Consider the following 20,206-nt stretch of genomic DNA (forward strand, 5'->3'; position numbering starts at 1 on the left):
AGAAATAGAGTTACCACATCAAAACTTTATTTAAAAAACCACTTGCTGTCTTCAGGGGCTGGTGGGTGGGTCAAAATTGGCTCTTCGTTCCGTCTCGAGCTCACGTGCAGCGGGGAGGTGCAGCTTCAGAGCACAGGAACAAGAGGATGTTTTCTTGGCTTGTTGCTCCTTTTATCCGTCTTCGGGCGGGCGTAAACCCGCCTCCGCCTGCCTCCGGGGGCGTGGCCGGCGGCGTCAGCGTCTAGGACAACCCACTCCAGGGCGGGAAAAGGCGCGCCCCGGCTACGCCGCTTCGGGCATACCAGCCGAGACTCGCCTCCCGCCCAAGATGGCCTCCCGGGGGGATCAGGGTACTCCACCATACGTTCGGGGGGACCGAGTGGTCGCCCCTTTCCATATGGCTGAGATACCCGCCACCCCCTCTCGACGCAATCCCCAAGGATGGGAAACAGAAACGGTTCTGAACTTTTGGAAGGCGGGAGGGAGTGACCCTCCCGGCCGTATTTATTAAAATATGAAACAAAATCAAAACATTAAAATAACAGTTTCATATTATGTACAATTTCATTTCCACATTACGATGTTTGGCTAACCTTAACATATTTCTAATACAAAGGTTCTCCTAGCCGAACTAACATCCTACAAAACATTTAACTTGAAATTGTACATCCTAACGTTAAGGGCCAACGGCAAGGTCGTAACCGGTGTCAGATCCCTAAACCAGAATTACCCCCCCCACTTGGGAGGGGCGACCGCACAGAGGCTGTACCTCAAATGCATCTACCAATTTCCCTTGACTTGACGGGGGCCCCAATGAACTCGACGCCATTTAAAGGTCGTCCGAGGACTCGTGTGAGGTGTCTAGAAGGTAGCGTAAACCCCCTCCCCACCCCACACAACTTACCACATCTGCCGTCGCAGGTGTCCTGGCCCCGGGAAATTCCCCAGGAGGGGCCCGTAGCCCCTCCTATCAAGGAAGGGGCCTTGACCGCCTTGACCGCCTTTCCTTTTCTTTCGGCGGCCCATCCTTAGAAGGGACCGCCTCCCCGTTGAGGGGCCAATGGCCACCTCCCCCGGGCGCTCCCATCCGTAATGGGTGACGCCCCCCCATAGGGATCTTCCAATTACTGCTCACCGATCACGACCTTACCGCCACAGGCCAGATAGTTGACCGGCTATCCGGACCCCCCACAACAACTCCTGCCTAAAGGTCATGTTTCAAACTCTTTAGCCAAGCTATGAGGTCTCCTATGAGTAACTCATTCCCCACCCGGGACAAATGGACCCCATCTCCCAAATACATACTGTCCCCCTTGATACAACCATGCGGAATAGAATGCAGTGCCCTTGAACGAAACAATCTACCCAACTTGTTATTTACTTTCTTCACTGAGTGATTCAGAGCAGAAACCGAAATCGCCCCCCGCCACACTTTTCGTGGAATCATATGGGACCATGCAATTCTGCACCCTGGAACTCTTCTCGCCAACCAACTTACAGTGGAAAGCATTGCCTCGAGAAGCAGTCGTCTACCAGTGGTCACCAAATCATTACCCCCAAGATGGACTATGATTATAGACGGCGGTGACCTTGTCCGCCCTAACAAACCCTCAAAAAAGGATTGAAACTGGTCAATACAGAGCCCGCCCCTTCCATAGAAGGTCACCCTGTACCCGTATTCCCCAGCCATGTGAATCATGTCACCTGCTTCGAATACGTCCGCGGCACGCCTCACGTATGAGTGGCCCACGACCCACACCACTTTTTCCGCAGCCGGTGATGTCTGACCGGTGGTTCCCAGGTGTCGGGTCGACTGCTCAGTCCGCCCCGCCTCGTAAGCTTGCGAAACTGTAAACCAAACAAAAACAAGAAGCGTGAGAACATGATTACCGCTTCACAACATGTGCAACCGCACATACCTCTTGTAACAATTCGAGGACCAACGCCCCAAACGTTTCACTTTTTCCACACTCAGACCCCTGGCTGTAGCTTCAGTAGCAGCCCCTATCCGAAAGGAATGGATCCCAAACTCGCCGGGGTTCAAACCCGCGCCGAAATTGACATTGAAAGCACCCGCTGGAACTGAAACCTCGTCAGTGGGGTGGCGTCAGAGTGTCTCAACAAGGTCCCCCCCCCATGATGCCACCCTCTGCGCTAAATATTCCTCTACGCAAACAACAGGGCACATGGGAGATCCGGGAATCCTATGTATGACTATGCAGTCCCCAATCGCACCCTGATCGGCCTTGGACCTGACAAACGAGACAGTCATCCTCTCCATCTTAACCTGAATGTGCTCTCGGCACAGTCCCCCCACCGTATCCTGCTTGTTCTTTGCCACCAGTTCGCTTACCCGCATAGCCCCATGGAATGCTAACGCAAAAGCGGCTCGGAATAACACTGTTTCATACTGGGATGAACACGTCGCAGGGAGTACGGAAAATAACAGGGCCAACCTATCCAGACCTATCGGGTGTCTCTCATCTACTCTGCGACCCTCAAGGCGTTGCCACCCACGTAGCGCTTTCTGCACCACGAAAGACGCTGTCGGGTCCTGGATCCCATGAGCCTTCGCCATAAAGGAAATGGCGGCCCGATGCCTCTGGGCCGTAGCTACTGATTTGCCTGCCTGATGTAAGGACAGCAAAAATTTTACGACAAACTCTTCCTGGCCCCAAAGCTCCCCCCTAGCAGAACCCAAAAAGGACCAATAGGAACGAAACGCCCCTTCATATGCCTTCCTTGTCCTGGGTGCTAAACTCTCTCCCACGAGGTTTTGTAGTTCGGGGCACCGAGAGACCAGAGAGCTTCGGGAAAGGGTGCCGCCACCGGGTCCGCTGTGGGCAGAAAACCCCAGAAGGCCTGCATACGGAAACGAGAAAGCGCATCAGCCGCTTGGTTCAGCACCCCTGGGACATGTCGCGCCCTAAAGAGCACATTCAACTGCATACACAACAATACAATTTCTTTAAGCAGTCTTAGAATCCATTTACAAAGTGCTGCCTGACTATTGATACACTCAACCACGGTCATGTTATCAGACCAGAACACCACAGAGTGATCTCGGAACCCCTCAGGCCATGTTTTCAGGGCCACCAAAATAGGGAAGAGCTCGAGGAAAGCAATGTTACTTGTCAGCCCGCACTCGTGCCACCATGACGGCCATTTCTGAGCCGACCATTGCGTACCGAATATGGCGCCAAAACCTACACTCCCCGCCGAATCTGTCCACAGCCCCAGCTCCTCGGAGGACACCGCCGGCTTGTTCCAGACAACTCGACCATTGAAATCTGCCAGGAATGCCAACCAAATGCGCATGTCCTGGCGAATCTCTGCCGAGAGCCTCGTGCGGTGATGTCCCTCCTTAAGGCCGACCATGGCTTGTGCAATCGAGCGGGAAAAGGGGCGGGCCATTGGGATTACTCTAAGGGCAAAATTCAACTGGCCCACCGTGTGTTGCAATTGATGCAGGTTTACCTTAGTCTCTCGAATACATGTTTCAAGGGATGCCCTGAATTTCAACACCTTCTCTTTGGGCAACCGAAAACAACCTTCCTCCGAGTCGAGCTCGATCCCCAGAAACTCGAGTGAAGTCGAGGGACCCACAGTCTTACCTGGTGCCAATGGCACGCCAAAGTGATTCATTAAGACACAAAACTCTTTTAAAGCCTGTCCACATTCCGGATCCCCAGCTGCCCCCAGGAACAGAAAGTCATCGAGATAATGCATCACATGCTGAAAACCCGTCTTTCTTGTGAATACCCATTGCAAAAAACAACTGAACTTTTCAAAATAAGCACAAGATATGGAGCAACCCATTGGCATACATTTATCCATGTAATAGCGACCCTGAAACATGAAACCAAGGAGACGCTGATCGTCTGGGTGTACCGGGAGCAACCGGAACGCTGACTCGATGTCCGATTTGGCCATCAGCGCTCCGGGCCCCAGGCGATTCAACATGGCGACGGCCTCATCGAAAGATGCGTACCGCACCGAACACACTTCCGGGTCTATCGCATCATTCACGGAAAGACCTCGTGGGGCTGACAAATTATGTATTAGCCTAAACTCACCCGGGTCCTTCTTGGGGACCACCCCTAAGGGGGAACAAACAAAGTTAGCAACCGGTGGTAACTCGAATGGACCGGCAACCCGCCCTCGAGTCACCTCTTTCCCAATCTTTATCTGTACCACCGCCGTATGCTGCAGGACCGACAGTTGGTTCTTACAACTTGTTTTACCCTGAAAATCCCCCACCGGAATGCGGAAACCATACGAAAACCCGTCTCGCAACACCCCAGCGGAGACATGATCCGGGTATTTATTGAGCCAAGGAATCATTGCCATGGTATCAACCGGGGTAGGTAAAGGCGCCCCTCGGACTATTTCAGACCTGTTTGGCGCTTCCCCTACCACCGTTATCACCCGTTTTGGCTCTGCACATGGTCTCGGGATGAGAGGACTGTCCACACCCCCCACATTTGTGTCTAAACTTGCATGACCCCTGAGGCCTTGTACATTTTCCCCTGTTAAAATTCCAACAAATCCCCTTTTTACCTGCGTTGCCACTCGACTTCGAGTGATGCTCGTTACCTGCACCCGTCCGAAAGGGTGTCCCAGAGGTTTGGCGGGAAGACTCACCCCCGAAACCCCCCGACAATGGTTCCTTTAACATGCCTGATTTCTACATTTTTTACCAAGAAAAGGAGTCATAACAATCCCAAGTTAGGGCTGGGTCGTGCTCCTTAGCCTTCCTAAAAATATTGTCATAACAAAACCACTGATTGCCCTCGTACGCTAGAGAATATTCCATGATACGTGTCTGATAAATAGGTAATTCCGTCAACAACTCAGGCCTTCGCTCACCCATAATGGAGGTGAAAATGCCAAACGCTCTGCCCCAAGTACCTATGTTCTCGTTGACCTTAAAGGCGGCCATTTTTGCGCGCCAAACACTCGGATGCATAAGCTCTCTTTGGCCCTTCACATGCTCGATCTCGTAATGATCAGTAAGCAAAGAAAACATATTCACATACTTATCAGCCCAAATCTTTTCCTTAATTTCGAGTGGAACATGCTGGGCCACTTTCTCCCTTCGTGAGGGTACAGACCCCTTCCCCGCAATCGGCAGTAGCCGCTTACCTGAACTAGGTGCTGTACTTGCTGCCGAACTCGCGCCTGCTGCAATCTCAGCCACCGGAACCTGTGGGGGAACAGAAGATGGTGCCTTCGCAGCCTCTCTAGATTCCCGCAATTGTCTCATTACTGCCCTGGCGTCGTCCGCCGTGGTGCCCTCACTATCTTTTCCCAACCACGCTGCCAGTTGTGCAGCCAACTCGGGAGGCATATCTTCCCCGTTCACGGGGGTGACTACCACGGGGATCGGATGCCCCTCCTTCGGAACCGGGATTGGCTCCTCTATCGGTGTATCGGGAACCGGGGCCTCCCCCCCAGGTGCCCCCCTCTTGGACCTCTTGCCTCTCCCGCTAGGGACAACTCCCGGCAATGCTGGTCCGACGATTCGCTTCGGGCCTCCCTCCCCGTTCTTTACCGCCATCTGTTTCTTCAACTCGGCTACCTCCTTCACGAGCATGCGGAGCATCTGATCGGTACCGACCCGCTTTCCGACCTTCTTGCCCGGCATTCTCCAAGGAAGATATCTGTAAAACAAGAACAAAATTACAACGCTCAAAATTGGCTCTTCGTTCCGTCTCGAGCTCACGTGCAGCGGGGAGGTGCAGCTTCAGAGCACAGGAACAAGAGGATGCTTTCTTGGCTTGTTGCTCCTTTTATCCGTCTTCGGGCGGGCGTAAACCCGCCTCTGCCTGCCTCCGGCGGCGTGGCCGGCGGCGTCAGCGTCTAGGACAACCCACTCCAGGGCGGGAAAAGGCGCGCCCCGGCTACGCCGCTTCGGGCATACCAGCCGAGACTCGCCTCCCGCCCAAGATGGCCTCCCGGGGGGATCGGGGTACTCCACCATATGTTCGGGGGGACCGAGTGGTCGCCCCTTTCCATTCACCTCTATCTTGTTCTTTGTCATTTTCTTTTCCCTATTTCAGTCAATGCATTCCTACAAAAATCTTCACAATACCAAGCATTTTATTTCATTTTTAAGATAACTTATTCTAAAGTTCATAGAACCAGATGTTTATTCTTAAATTGTATTCAACATTTGTTTGATGAAAATTATTCGGAAAGCATGGAGAAAAGAGTTAGGTGCTGTTGAGATTTGAACTCCGGATTTCCTGTTTACGAGACAGGCGCTTTAACCACTAAGCCACAGCACCAACGTTAATAGTAAGAAATGCATACATAATTTATTGTTGATGAGGAAAATGTGTTTCCTGCTATAAATTCTTCTTACTATTGTATTGTAATCTTAAACACGAAAACATACTCAATCACTACGCAAGTATTAATATGTTTTAATAAACAGGTACTCTTATAAAACTCAATTTCATTTCTTGAATTCTTTAAAAAAAAATCATGAAGGTATTAATATTGCTCAAATCTAGGTAGAAATGTCATCTACGTCTTTCTCATAGATATGTATTTTTTTTATTTGGCAATAACAGTATTCATTCTATAATCTTGAAAATACTTGTGTTTTTATAAGGTTTAAGATGATCTGTTCAACAGTAAGATGAATCAGACTTTTATATTTTAATTGTATCGGAATAAGACCTAATGAAAATGATTTGTTATATAACAATGAGAAAAGCAAGGCACAGCTGAGAGTTGAACTCAGGATCTCCTGTTTACTAGACAGGCGTTTTAACCAGCTAAGCCACAGCACCCACTTGATTCTTAATTTTGAAAACTTTTTCTTTATGGTGTTCAAGAGAATAATGCTTTTTCACTTTTATATTCTTTTCTAAGTTCACACACTTCTCTACTCATAAACTTAAGATGAATGAAGACTCTTCACTTATTCAAAAACACCTCTCTAATTTGAAGTTTACCCTATTCATATCATTTTAAAATATACCTTGCTGAAGAATGGATTAGTTGAATTCAACAATAGAGTGATCATTCACCTCTATCTTGTTCTTTGTCATTTTCTTTTCCCTATTTCAATCAATGCATTCCTACAAAAATCTTCACAATACCAAGTATTTTATTTAATTTTTAAGATAACTTATTCTAAAGTTCATAGAACCAGATGTTTATACTTAAATTGTATTCAACACTTGTTTGATGAAAATTATTCGGAAAGCATGAAGAAAACAGTTAAATACTGCTGAGATTTGAACTCAGGATTTCCTGTTTACGAGATAGGAGCTTTAACCACTTAGCCACAGCACCAACGGTAATAGTAAAAAATGCATAAATAATTTATTGTTGATGATGAAAATGTGTTTTCTGCTATAAATTCTTCTTTATATGTATTGTAATCTTAAACACGAAAAGATACTCAATCACTTCGCAAGGATTCATATGTTTTAATAAACAGGTACTCATATAAAACCCAATTTCATTTCTTGAATTCTTTACAATTTTTTTTCATGAAGGTAATAATATTGCTCCTATCTTGGTAGACATTTCATCTACGTCTTTCTTATAGATATGTACTTTTTTTCATTTTGCAATAACAGTATTTATTCTATAATCTTGAAAATACCTGGGTTTTTATAAGGTTAAAGGTGATCTGTTCAACAGTAAGATGAATCAGACTTTTATATTTTAATTGTATCGGAATAAGACCTAATGAAAATGATTTGTTATATAACAATGAGAAAAGCAAGGCACAGCTGAGAGTTGAACTCAGGATCTCCTGTTTACTAGACAGGCGTTTTAACCAGCTAAGCCACAGCACCCACTTGATTCTTAATTTTGAAAACTTTTTCTTTATGGTGTTCAAGAGAATAATGCTTTTTCACTTTTATATTCTTTTCTAAGTTCACACACTTCTCTACTCATAAACTTAAGATGAATGAAGACTCTTCACTTATTCAAAAACACCTCTCTAATTTGAAGTTTACCCTATTCATATCATTTTAAAATATACCTTGCTGAAGAATGGATTAGTTGAATTCAACAATAGAGTGATCATTCACCTCTATCTTGTTCTTTGTCATTTTCTTTTCCCTATTTCAATCAATGCATTCCTACAAAAATCTTCACAATACCAAGTATTTTATTTAATTTTTAAGATAACTTATTCTAAAGTTCATAGAACCAGATGTTTATTCTTAAATTGTATTCAACATTTGTTTGATGAAAATTATTCGGAAAGCATGGAGAAAACATTTAGGTGCTGCTGAGATTTGAACTCAGGATTTCCTGTTTACGAGACAGGCGCTTTAACCACTAAGCCACAGCACCAACTTTAATAGTAAGAAATGCATACATAATTTATTGTTGATGATGAAAATGTGTTTCCTGCTATAAATTCTTCTTTATATGTATTGTAATCTTAAAAAGGAAAACATACTCAATCACTACGCAAGTATTAATATGTTTTAATAAACAGGTACTCTTATAAAACCCAATTTCATTTCCTGAATTCTTTACAATTTTTTTTCATGAAGGTAATAATATTGCTCCAATCTAGGTAGACATTTCATCTACGTCTTTCTCATAGATATATATTTTTTTCATTTTGCAATAACATTATTCATTCTATAATCTTGAAAATACTTGGGTTTTTATAAGGTTAAAGATGATCTGTTCATCAGTAAGATGAATCAGACTTTTATATTTTAATTGTATCGGAATAAGACCTAATGAAAATGATTTGTTATATATTACAATGAGAAAAGCAAGGCGCTGCTGAGATTTGAACTCAGGATTTCCTGTTTACTAGACAGGCGCTTTAACCAGCTAAGCCACAGCACCCACTTGATTCTTAAATTTGAAACACTTTTCTTTATGGTGTTCAAGAGAATATTGCTTTTTCACTTTCATATTCTTTTCTAAGTTCACACACTTCTCTACTCAAACACTTAAGATGAATGAAGACTCTTCACTTATTCAAAAACACCTCTCTAATTTGAAGTTTACCCTATTCATATCATTTTAAAATATTCCTTGCTGAAGAATGGATTTGTTGAATTCCACAATAGAGTGATCATTCACCTCTATCTTGTTCTTTGTCATTTTCTTTTCCCTATTTCAGTCAATGCATTCCTACAAAAATCTTCACAATACCAAGCATTTTATTTCATTTTTAAGATAACTTATTCTAAAGTTCATAGAACCAGATGTTTATTCTTAAATTGTATTCAACATTTGTTTGATGAAAATTATTCGGAAAGCATGGAGAAAAGAGTTAGGTGCTGTTGAGATTTGAACTCAGGATTTCCTGTTTACGAGACAGGCGCTTTAACCACTAAGCCACAGCACCAACGTTAATAGTAAGCAATGCATACATAATTTATTGTTGATGATGAAAATGTGTTTCCTGCTATAAATTCTTCTTTATATGTATTGTAATCTTAAACACGAAAACATACTCAATCACTACGCAAGTATTAATATGTTTTAATAAACAGGTACTCTTATAAAACTCAATTTCATTTCTTGAATTCTTTAAAAAAAAAAAATCATGAAGGTATTAATATTGCTCAAATCTAGGTAGAAATTTCATCTACGTCTTTCTCATAGATATGTATGTTTTTTATTTGGCAATAACAGTATTCATTCTATAATCTTGAAAATACTTGTGTTTTTATAAGGTTTAAGATGATCTGTTCAACAGTAAGATGAATCAGACTTTTATATTTTAATTGTATCGGAATAAGACCTAATGAAAATGATTTGTTATATAACAATGAGAAAAGCAAGGCACAGCTGAGAGTTGAACTCAGGATCGCCTGTTTACTAGACAGGCGTTTTAACCAGCTAAGCCACAGCACCCACTTGATTCTTAATTTTGAAAACTTTTTCTTTATGTTGTTCAAGAGAATAATGCTTTTTCACTTTCATATTCTTTTCTAAGTTCACACACTTCTCTACTCAAACACTTAAGATGAATGAAGACTCTTCACTTATTCAAAAACACCTCTCTAATTTGAAGTTTACCCTATTCATATCATTTTAAAATATCCCTTGCTGAAGAATGGATTAGTTGAATTCAACAATAGAGTGATCATTCACCTCTATCTTGTTCTTTGTCATTTTATTTTCCCTATTTCAGTCAATGCATTCCTACAAAAATCTTCACAATACCAAGCATTTTATTTAATGTTTAAGATAACTTATTCTAAAGTTCATAGATCCAGATGTTTATTCTTAAATTGTATTCAACATTTGTTTGATGTAAATTATTCGGAAAGCATGGAGAAAACAGTTAGGTTCTGCTGAGATTTGAGCTCAGGATTTCCTGTTTACGAGAAAGGCGCTTTAACCACTAAGCCACAGCACCAACGTTAATAGTAAGAAATGCATAAATTATTCATTGTTGATGATGAAAATGTGTTTCCTGCTATAAAGTCTTCTTTATATGTATTGTAATCTTAAACAGGAAAACATACTCAATCACTACACAAGTATTAATATGTTTTAATAAACAGGTAATCTTATAAAACTCAATTTAATTTCTTGAATTCTTTAAAAAAAAATCATGAAGGTATTAATATTGCTCAAATCTAGGTAGAATTTTCATCTACGTCTTTCTCATAGATATGTATTTTTTTCATTTGGCAATAACAGTATTCGTTCTATAATCTTGAAAATACTTGTGTTTTTATAAGGTTTAAGATGATCTGTTCAACAGTAAGATGAATCAGACTTTTATATTTTAATTGTATCGGAATAAGACCTAATGAAAATGATTTGTTATATAACAATGAGAAAAACAAGGCACTGCTGAGAGTTGAACTCAGGATCTCCTGTTTACTAGACAGGCGCTATAACCAGCTAAGCCACAGCACCCACTTGATTCTTAAATTTGAAACACTTTTCTTTATGGTGTTCAAGAGAATATTGCTTTTTCACTTTCATATTCTTTTCTAAGTTCACACACTTCTCTACTCAAACACTTAAGATGAATGAAGACTCTTCACTTATTCAAAAACACCTCTCTAATTTGAAGTTTACCCTATTCATATCATTTTAAAATATACCTTGCTGAAGAATGGGTTAGTTGAATTTAACAATAGAGTGATCATTCACCTCTATCTTGTTCTTTGTCATTTTCTTTTCCCTATTTCAATCAATGCATTCCTACAAAAATCTTCACAATACCAAGTATTTTATTTATTTTTAAGATAACTTATTCTAAAGTTCATAGAACCAGATGTTTATACTTGAATTGTATTCATCACTTGTTTGATGAAAATTATTCGGAAAGCATGAAGAAAACAGTTAAATGCTGCTGAGATTTGAACTCAGGATTTCCTGTTTACGAGATAGGAGCTTTAACCACTAAGCCACAGCACCAACGGTAGTATTAAAAAATGCATAAATAATTTATTGTTGATGATGAAAATGTGTTTTCTGCTATAAATTCTTCTTTATATGTATTGTAATCTTAAACACGAAAAGATACTCAATCACTACGCAAGGATTCATATATTTTAATAAACAGGTACTCTTATAAAACCCAATTTCATTTCTTGAATTCTTTACAATTTTTTTTCATGAAGGTAATAATATTGCTCCAATCTTGGTAGGCATTTCATCTACGTCTTTCTCATAGATATGTACTTTTTTTCATTTTGCAATAACAGTATTCATTCTATAATCTTGAAAATACCTGGGTTTTTATAAGGTTAAAGGTGATCTGTTCAACAGTAAGATGAATCAGACTTTTATATTTTAATTGTATCGGAATAAGACCTAATGAAAATGATTTGTTATATAACGATGAGAAAATGCAAGGCACTGCTGAGAGATGAACTCAGGATCTCCTGTTTACTAGACAGGCGCTTTAACCAGCTAAGCCACAGCACCCACTTGATTCTTAAATTTGAAACACTTTTCTTTATGGTTTTCAAGAGAATATTGCTTTTTCACTTTCATATTCTTTTCTAAGTTCACACACTTCTCTACTCCATTACTTAAGATGAATGAAGACTCTTCACTTATTCAAAAACACCTCTCTAATTTGAAGTTTACCCTATTCATATCATTTTAAAATATACCTTGCTGAAGAATGGATTAGTTGAATTCAACAATAGAGTGATCATTCACCTCTATCTTGTTCTTTGTCATTTTCTTTTCCCTATTTCAGTCAATGCATTCCTACAAAAATCTTCACAATACCAAGCATTTTATTTAATTTTTAAGATAACTTATTCTAAAGTTCATAGAACCAGATGTTTATACTTGAATTGTATTCATCACTTGTTTGATGAAAATTATTCGGAAAGCATGAAGAAAACAGTTAAATGCTGCTGAGATTTGAACTCAGGATTTCCTGTTTACGAGATAGGAGCTTTAACCACTAAGCCACAGCACCAACGGTAATATTAAAAAATGCATAAATAATTTATTGTTGATGATGAAAATGTGTTTTCTGCTATAAATTCTTCTTTATATGTATTGTAATCTTAAACACGAAAAGATACTCAATCACTACGCAAGGATTCATATATTTTAATAAACAGGTACTCTCATAAAACCCAATTTCATTTCTTGAATCCTTTACAATTTTTTTTCCTGAAGGTATTAATATTGCTCAAATCTAGGTAGAAATTTCATCTACTTCTTTCTCATAGATATGTATTTTTTTCACTTTGCAATAACAGTATTCATTCTATAATCTTGAAAATACTTGGGTTTTTATAAGGTTTAAGATGATCTGTTCAACAGTAAGGTGAATGAGACTTTTATATTTTAATTGTATCGGAAGAAGACCTCATGAAAATTATTTGTTATATAACAATGAGCAAAGCAAGGCACTGCTGAGAGTTGAACTCAGGATCTCCTGTTTACTAGACAGGCGCTATAACCAGCTAAGCCACAGCACCCACTTGATGCTTAAATTTGAAACACTTTTCTTTATGGTGTTCAAGAGAATATTGCTTTTTCACTTTCATATTCTTTTCTAAGTTCACACACTTCTCTACTCAAACACTTAAGATGAATGAAGACTCTTCACGTATTCAAAAACACCTCTCTAATTTGAAGTTTACCCTATTCATATCATTTTAAAATATACCTTGCTGAAGAATGGATTAGTTGAATTCAACAATAGAGTGATCATTCACCTCTATCTTGTTCTTTGTCATTTTCTTTTCCCTATTTCAATCAATGCATTCCTACAAAAATCTTCACAATACCAAGTATTTTATTTAATTTTTAAGATAACTTATTCTAAAGTTCATAGAACCAGATGTTTATACTTGAATTGTATTCATCACTTGTTTGATGAAAATTATTCGGAAAGCATGAAGAAAACAGTTAAATGCTGCTGAGATTTGAACTCAGGATTTCCTGTTTACGAGATAGGAGCTTTAACCACTAAGCCACAGCACCAACGGTAATATTAAAAAATGCATAAATAATTTATTGTTGATGATGAAAATGTGTTTTCTGCTATAAATTCTTCTTTATATGTATTGTAATCTTAAACACGAAAAGATACTCAATCACTACGCAAGGATTCATATATTTTAATAAACAGGTACTCTTATAAAACCCAATTTCATTTCTTGAATTCTTTACAATTTTTTTTCATGAAGGTAATAATATTGCTCCAATCTTGGTAGGCATTTCATCTACGTCTTTCTCATAGATATGTACTTTTTTTCATTTTGCAATAACAGTATTCATTCTATAATCTTGAAAATACCTGGGTTTTTATAAGGTTTAAGATGATCTGTTCAACAGTAAGATGAATCAGACTTTTATATTTTAATGGTATCGGAATAAGACCTAATGATTTGCTATATAACAATGAGAAAAGCAAGGCACTGCTGAGAGTTGAACTCAGGATCTCCTGTTTACTAGACAGGCGCTTTAACCAGCTAAGCCACAGCACCCACTTGATTCTTAAATTTGAAACACTTTTCTTTATGGTGTTCAAGAGAATATTGCTTTTTCACTTTCATATTCTTTTCTAAGTTCACACACTTCTCTACTCAAACACTTAAGATGAATGAAGACTCTTCACTTATTCAAAAACACCTCTCTAATTTGAAGTTTACCCTATTCATATCATTTTAAAATATACCTTGCTGAAGAATGGATTAGTTGAATTCAACAATAGAGTGATCATTCACCTCTATCTTGTTCTTTGTCATTTTCTTTTCCCTATTTCAGTCAATGCATTCCTACAAAAATCTTCACAATACCAAGCATTTTATTTAATGTTTAAGATAACTTATTCTAAAGTTCATAGAACCAGATGTTTATTCTTAAATTGTATTCAACATTTGTTTGATGTAAACTATTCGGAAAGCATGGAGAAAACAGTTAGGTTCTGCTGAGATTTGAACTCAGGATTTCCTGTTTACGAGACAGGCGCTTTAACCACTAAGCCACAGCACCAACGTTGACAGTAAGAAATGCATAAATTATTCATTGTTGATGATGAAAATGTGTTTCCTGCTATAAATTCTTCTTTATATGTATTGTAATCTTAAACAGGAAAACATACTCAATCACTACACAAGTATTAATATGTTTTAATAAACAGGTACTCTTATAAAACCCAATTTCATTTCTTGAATTCTTTACAATTTTTTTTCATGAAGGTAATAATATTGCTCCAATCTAGGTAGACATTCCATCTACGTCTTTCTCATAGATATGTATTTTTTTCATTTTGCAATAACATTATTCATTCTATAATCTTGAAAATACTTGGGTTTTTATAAGGTTAAAGATGATCTGTTCATCAGTAAGATGAATCAGAATTTTATATTTTAATTGTATCGGAATAAGACCTAATGAAAATGATTTGTTATATATTACAATGAGAAAAGGAAGGCGCAGCTGAGATTTGAACTTAGGATCTCCTGTTTACTAGACAGGCGCTTTAACCAGCTAAGCCACAGCACCCACTTGATTTTAAATTTGAAACACTTTTCTTTATGGTGTTCAAGAGAATATTGCTTTTTCACTTTCATATTCTTTTATAAGTTCACACACTTCTCTACTCAAACACTTAAGATGAATGAAGACTCTTCACTTATTCAAAAACACCTCTCTAATTTGAAGTTTACCCTATTCATATCATTTTAAAATATTCCTTGCTGAAGAATGGATTTGTTGAATTCCACAATAGAGTGATCATTCACCTCTATCTTGTTCTTTGTCATTTTCTTTTCCCTATTTCAGTCAATGCATTCCTACAAAAATCTTCACAATACCAAGCATTTTATTTCATTTTTAAGATAACTTATTCTAAAGTTCATAGAACCAGATGTTTATTCTTAAATTGTATTCAACATTTGTTTGATGAAAATTATTCGGAAAGCATGGAGAAAAGAGTTAGGTGCTGTTGAGATTTGAACTCAGGATTTCCTGATTACGAGACAGGCGCTTTAACCACTAAGCCACAGCACCAACGTTAATAGTAAGAAATGCATACATAATTTATTGTTGATGATGAAAATGTGTTTCCTGCTATAAATTCTTCTTTATATGTATTGTAATCTTAAACACGAAAACATACTCAATCACTACGCAAGTATTAATATGTTTTGATAAACAGGTACTCTTATAAAACTCAATTTCATTTCTTGAATTCTTTAAAAAAAAATCATGAAGGTATTAATATTGCTCAAATCTAGGTAGAAATTTCATCTACGTCTTTCTCATAGATATGTATTTTTTTCATTTTGCAATAACAGTATTAATTCTATAATCTTGAAAATACTTGTGTTTTTATAAGGTTTAAGATGATCTGTTCAACAGTAAGATGAATCAGACTTTTATATTTTAATTGTATCGGAATAAGACCTAATGAAAATGATTTGTTATATAACAATGAGAAAAGCAAGGCACTGCTGAGAGTTGAACTCAGGATCTCCTGTTTACTCGACAGGCGCTTTAACCAGCTAAGCCACAGCACCCACTTGATTCTTAAATTTGAAACACTTTTCTTTATGGTGTTCAAGAGAATATTGCTTTTTCACTTTCATATTCTTTTCTAAGTTCACACACTTCTCTACTCAAACACTTAAGATGAATGAAGCATCTTCACTTATTCAAAAACACCTCTCTAATTTGAAGTTTACCCTATTCATATCATTTTAAAATATACCTTGCTGAAGAATGGATTAGTTGAATTCAACAATAGAGTGATCATTCACCTCTATCTTGTTCTTTGTCATTTTCTTTTCCCTATTTCAGTCAATGCATTCCTACAAAAATCTTCACAATACCAAGCATTTTATTTAATTTTTAAGATAACTTATTCTAAAGTTCATAGAACCAGATGTTTATTCCTAAATTGTATTCAACATTTGTTTGATGAAAATTATTCAGAAAGCATGGAGAAAACATTTAGGTGCTGCTGAGATTTGAACTCAGGATTTCCTGTTTACGAGACAGGCGCTTTAACCACTATGCCACAGCACCAACGTTAATAGTAAGAAATGCATACATAATTTATTGTTGATGATGAAAATGTGTTTCCTGCTATAAATTCCTCTTTATATGTATTGTAATCTTAAACACGAAAACATACTCAATCACTACGCAAGTATTATTTATGTTTTAATAAACAGGTACTCTTATAAAACTCAATTTCATTTCTTGAATCCTTTAAAAAAAAATCATGAAGGTATTAATATTGCTCAAATCTAGGTAGAAATTTCATCTACGTCTTTCTCATAGATATGTCTTTTTTTCATTTGGCAATAACAGTATTCATTCTATAATCTTGAAAATACTTGTGTTTTTATAAGGTTTAAGATGATCTGTTCAACAGTAAGATGAATCAGACTTTTATATTTTAATGGTATCGGAATAAGACCTAATAAAAATGATTTGTTATATAACAATGAGAAAAGCTAGGGACTGCTGAGAGTTGAACTCAGGATCTCCTGTTTACTAGACAGGCGCTTTAACCAACTAAGCCACAGCACCCACTTGATTCTTAAATTTGAAACACTTTTCTTTATGGTGTTCAAGAGAATATTGCTTTTTCACTTTCATATTCTTTTCTAAGTTCACACACTTCTCTACTCAAACACTTAAGATGAATGAAGACTCTTCACTTATTCAAAAACACCTCTCAAATTTGAAGTTTACCCTATTCATATCATTTTAAAATATACCTTGCTGAAGAATGGATTAGTTGAATTCAACAATAGAGTGATCATTCACCTCTATCTTGTTCTTTGTCATTTTCTTTTCCCTATTTCAGTCAATGCATTCCTACAAAAATCTTCACAATACCAAGCATTTTATTTAATTTTTAAGATAACTTATTCTAAAGTTCATAGAACCAGATGTTTATACTTAAATTGTATTCAACACTTGTTTGATGAAAATTATTCGGAAAGCATGGAGAAAACAGTTAAATGCTGCTGAGAATTGAACTCAGGATTTCCTGTTTACGAGACAGGAGCTTTAACCACTAAGCCACAGCACCAACAGTAATAGTAAAAAATGCATAAAGAATTTATTGTTAATGATGAAAATGTGTTTTCTGCTATAAATTCTTCTTTATATGTATTGTAATCTTAAACACGAAAAGATACTCAATCACTACGCAAGGATTAATATGTTTTAATAAGCAGGTACTCCTATAAAACCCAATTTAATTTCTTGAATTCTTTACAATTTTTTTTCATGAAGGTAATATTATTGCTCCAATCTAGGTAGACATTTCATCTACGTCTTTCTCATAGATATGTATTTTTTTCATTTTGCAATAACAGTATTCATTCTATAATCTTGAAAATACTTGGGTTTTTATAAGGTTAAAGATGATCTGTTCAACAGTAAGATGAATCAGACTTTTATATTTTAATTGTATCGGAATAAGACCTAATGAAAATGATTTGTTATATAACAATGAGAAAAGCAAGGCACTGCTGAGAGTTGAACTCAGGATCTCCTGGAGACAGGCGCTTTAACCAGCTAAGCCACAGCACCCACTTGATTCTCTATTTTGAAACACTTTTCTTTATGGTGTTCAAGAGAATATTGCTTTTTCACTTTTATATTCTTTTCTAAGTTCACACACTTCTCTACTCAAACACTTAAGATGAATGAAGACTCTTCACTTATTCAAAAACACCTCTCAAATTTGAAGTTTACCCTATTCATATCATTTTAAAATATACCTTGCTGAAGAATGGATTAGTTGAATTCAACAATAGAGTGATCATTCACCTCTATCTTGTTCTTTGTCATTTTCTTTTCCCTATTTCAGTCAATGCATTCCTACAAAAATCTTCTCAATACCAAGCATTTTATTTAATTTTTAAGATAACTTATTCTAAAGTTCATAGAACCAGATGTTTATTCTTAAATTGTATTCAACATTTGTTTGATGAAAATTATTCGGAAAGCATGGAGAACACAGTTAGGTGCTGTTGAGATTTGAACTCAGGATTTCCTGTTTACGAGACAGGCACTTTAACCACTAAGCCACAGCACCAACGTTAATAGTAAGAAATGCATACATAATTTATTGTTGATGATGAAAATGTGTTTCCTGCTATAAATTCTTCTTTATATGTATTGTAATCTTAAACACGAAAACATACTCAATCACTACGCAAGTATTAATATGTTTTGATAAACAGGTACTGTTATAAAACTCAATTTCATTTCTTGAATTCTTAAAAAAAAAATCATGAAGGTATTAATATTGCTCAAATCTAGGTAGAAATTTCATCTACGTCTTTCTTATAGATATGTATTTTTTTCATTTTGCAATACCAGTATTCATTCTATAATCTTGAAAATACTTCTGTTTTTATAAGGTTTAAGATGATCTGTTCAACAGTAAGATGAATCAGACTTTTATATTTTAATTGTATCGGAATAAGACCTAATGAAAATGATTTGTTATATAACAATGAGAAAAGCAAGGCACTGCTGAGAGTTGAACTCAGGATCTCCTGTTTACTAGACAGGCGCTTTAACCAGCTAAGCCACAGCACCCACTTAATTCTTAAATTTGAAACACTTTTCTTTATGGTGTTCAAGAGAATATTGCTTTTTCACTTTCATATTCTTTTCTAAGTTCACACACTTCTCTACTCAAACACTTAAGATGAATGAAGACTCTTCACTTATTCAAAAACACCTCTCTAATTTGAAGTTTACCCTATTCATATCGTTTTAAAATATACCTTGCTGAAGAATGGATTAGTTGAATTCAACAATAGAGTGATCATTCACCTCTATCTTGTTCTTTGTCATTTTCTTTTCCCTATTTCAGTCAATGCATTCCTACAAAAATCTTCACAATACCAAGCATTTTATTTAATTTTTAAGATAACTTATTCTAAAGTTCATAGAACCAGATGTTCATTCCTAAATTGTATTCAACATTTGTTTGATGAAAATTATTCGGAAAGCATGGAGAAAACATTTAGGTGCTGCTGAGATTTGAACTCAGGATTTCCTGTTTACGAGACAGGCGCTTTAACCACTAAGCCACAGCACCAACGTTAATAGTAAGAAATGCATACATAATTTATTGTTGATGATGAAAATGTGTTTCCTGCTATAAATTCTTCTTTATATGTATTGTAATCTTAAACACGAAAACATACTCAATCACTACGCAAGTATTAATATGTTTTAATAAACAGGTACTCTTATAAAACTCAATTTCATTTCTTGAATCCTTTAAAAAAAATCATGAAGGTATTAATATTGCTCAAATCTAGGTAGAAATTTCATCTACGTCTTTCTCATAGATATGTATTTTTTTCATTTTGCAATAACAGTATTCATTCTATAATCTTGAAAATACTTCTGTTTTTATAAGGTTTAAGATGATCTGTTCAACAGTAAGATGAATCAGACTTTTATATTTTAATGGTATCGGAATAAGACCTAATAAAAATGATTTGTTATATAACAATGAGAAAAGCTAGGGACTGCTGAGAGTTGAACTCAGGATCTCCTGTTTACTAGACAGGCGCTTTAACCAGCTAAGCCACAGCACCCACTTGATTCTTAAATTTGAAACACTTTTCTTTATGGTGTTCAAGAGAATATTGCTTTTTCACTTTCATATTCTTTTCTAAGTTCACACACTTCTCTACTCAAACACTTAAGATGAATGAAGACTCTTCACTTATTCAAAAACACCTCTCAAATTTGAAGTTTACCCTATTCA

General features: G+C 37.1%; 11 non-coding genes across 11 annotated transcripts; all 11 read right to left on the bottom strand.

Annotated features, from left to right (window-relative positions):
- Positions 1 to 8,255: 8,255 nt before the first annotated feature.
- On the bottom strand, positions 8,256 to 8,328 carry TRNAT-CGU (transfer RNA threonine (anticodon CGU)). Its single transcript has one exon. It is a non-coding gene; the product is annotated as a tRNA-Thr (tRNA).
- A 439-nt stretch (positions 8,329 to 8,767) lies between these two features.
- TRNAT-AGU (transfer RNA threonine (anticodon AGU)) lies at positions 8,768 to 8,841 on the bottom strand. The gene has a single exon. It is a non-coding gene; the product is annotated as a tRNA-Thr (tRNA).
- Positions 8,842 to 9,276: 435 nt separating this feature from the next.
- Positions 9,277 to 9,349, bottom strand: TRNAT-CGU (transfer RNA threonine (anticodon CGU)). The gene has a single exon. It is a non-coding gene; the product is annotated as a tRNA-Thr (tRNA).
- Positions 9,350 to 10,804: 1,455 nt separating this feature from the next.
- TRNAT-AGU (transfer RNA threonine (anticodon AGU)) lies at positions 10,805 to 10,878 on the bottom strand. The gene has a single exon. It is a non-coding gene; the product is annotated as a tRNA-Thr (tRNA).
- A 1,965-nt stretch (positions 10,879 to 12,843) lies between these two features.
- Positions 12,844 to 12,917, bottom strand: TRNAT-AGU (transfer RNA threonine (anticodon AGU)). The gene has a single exon. It is a non-coding gene; the product is annotated as a tRNA-Thr (tRNA).
- Positions 12,918 to 13,857: 940 nt separating this feature from the next.
- Positions 13,858 to 13,931, bottom strand: TRNAT-AGU (transfer RNA threonine (anticodon AGU)). The gene has a single exon. It is a non-coding gene; the product is annotated as a tRNA-Thr (tRNA).
- Positions 13,932 to 14,366: 435 nt separating this feature from the next.
- TRNAT-CGU (transfer RNA threonine (anticodon CGU)) lies at positions 14,367 to 14,439 on the bottom strand. The gene has a single exon. It is a non-coding gene; the product is annotated as a tRNA-Thr (tRNA).
- A 2,473-nt stretch (positions 14,440 to 16,912) lies between these two features.
- On the bottom strand, positions 16,913 to 16,987 carry TRNAT-AGU (transfer RNA threonine (anticodon AGU)). Its single transcript has one exon. It is a non-coding gene; the product is annotated as a tRNA-Thr (tRNA).
- Positions 16,988 to 17,421: 434 nt separating this feature from the next.
- Positions 17,422 to 17,494, bottom strand: TRNAT-CGU (transfer RNA threonine (anticodon CGU)). The gene has a single exon. It is a non-coding gene; the product is annotated as a tRNA-Thr (tRNA).
- A 1,449-nt stretch (positions 17,495 to 18,943) lies between these two features.
- TRNAT-AGU (transfer RNA threonine (anticodon AGU)) lies at positions 18,944 to 19,017 on the bottom strand. The gene has a single exon. It is a non-coding gene; the product is annotated as a tRNA-Thr (tRNA).
- Positions 19,018 to 19,452: 435 nt separating this feature from the next.
- TRNAT-CGU (transfer RNA threonine (anticodon CGU)) lies at positions 19,453 to 19,525 on the bottom strand. Its single transcript has one exon. It is a non-coding gene; the product is annotated as a tRNA-Thr (tRNA).
- Positions 19,526 to 20,206: the final 681 nt, after the last annotated feature.

Source organism: Lissotriton vulgaris, chromosome 12 (genome assembly GCF_964263255.1).
Source record: "Lissotriton vulgaris chromosome 12, aLisVul1.2, whole genome shotgun sequence".
In the NCBI taxonomy this organism is placed as follows: Eukaryota; Metazoa; Chordata; class Amphibia; order Caudata; family Salamandridae; genus Lissotriton; species Lissotriton vulgaris.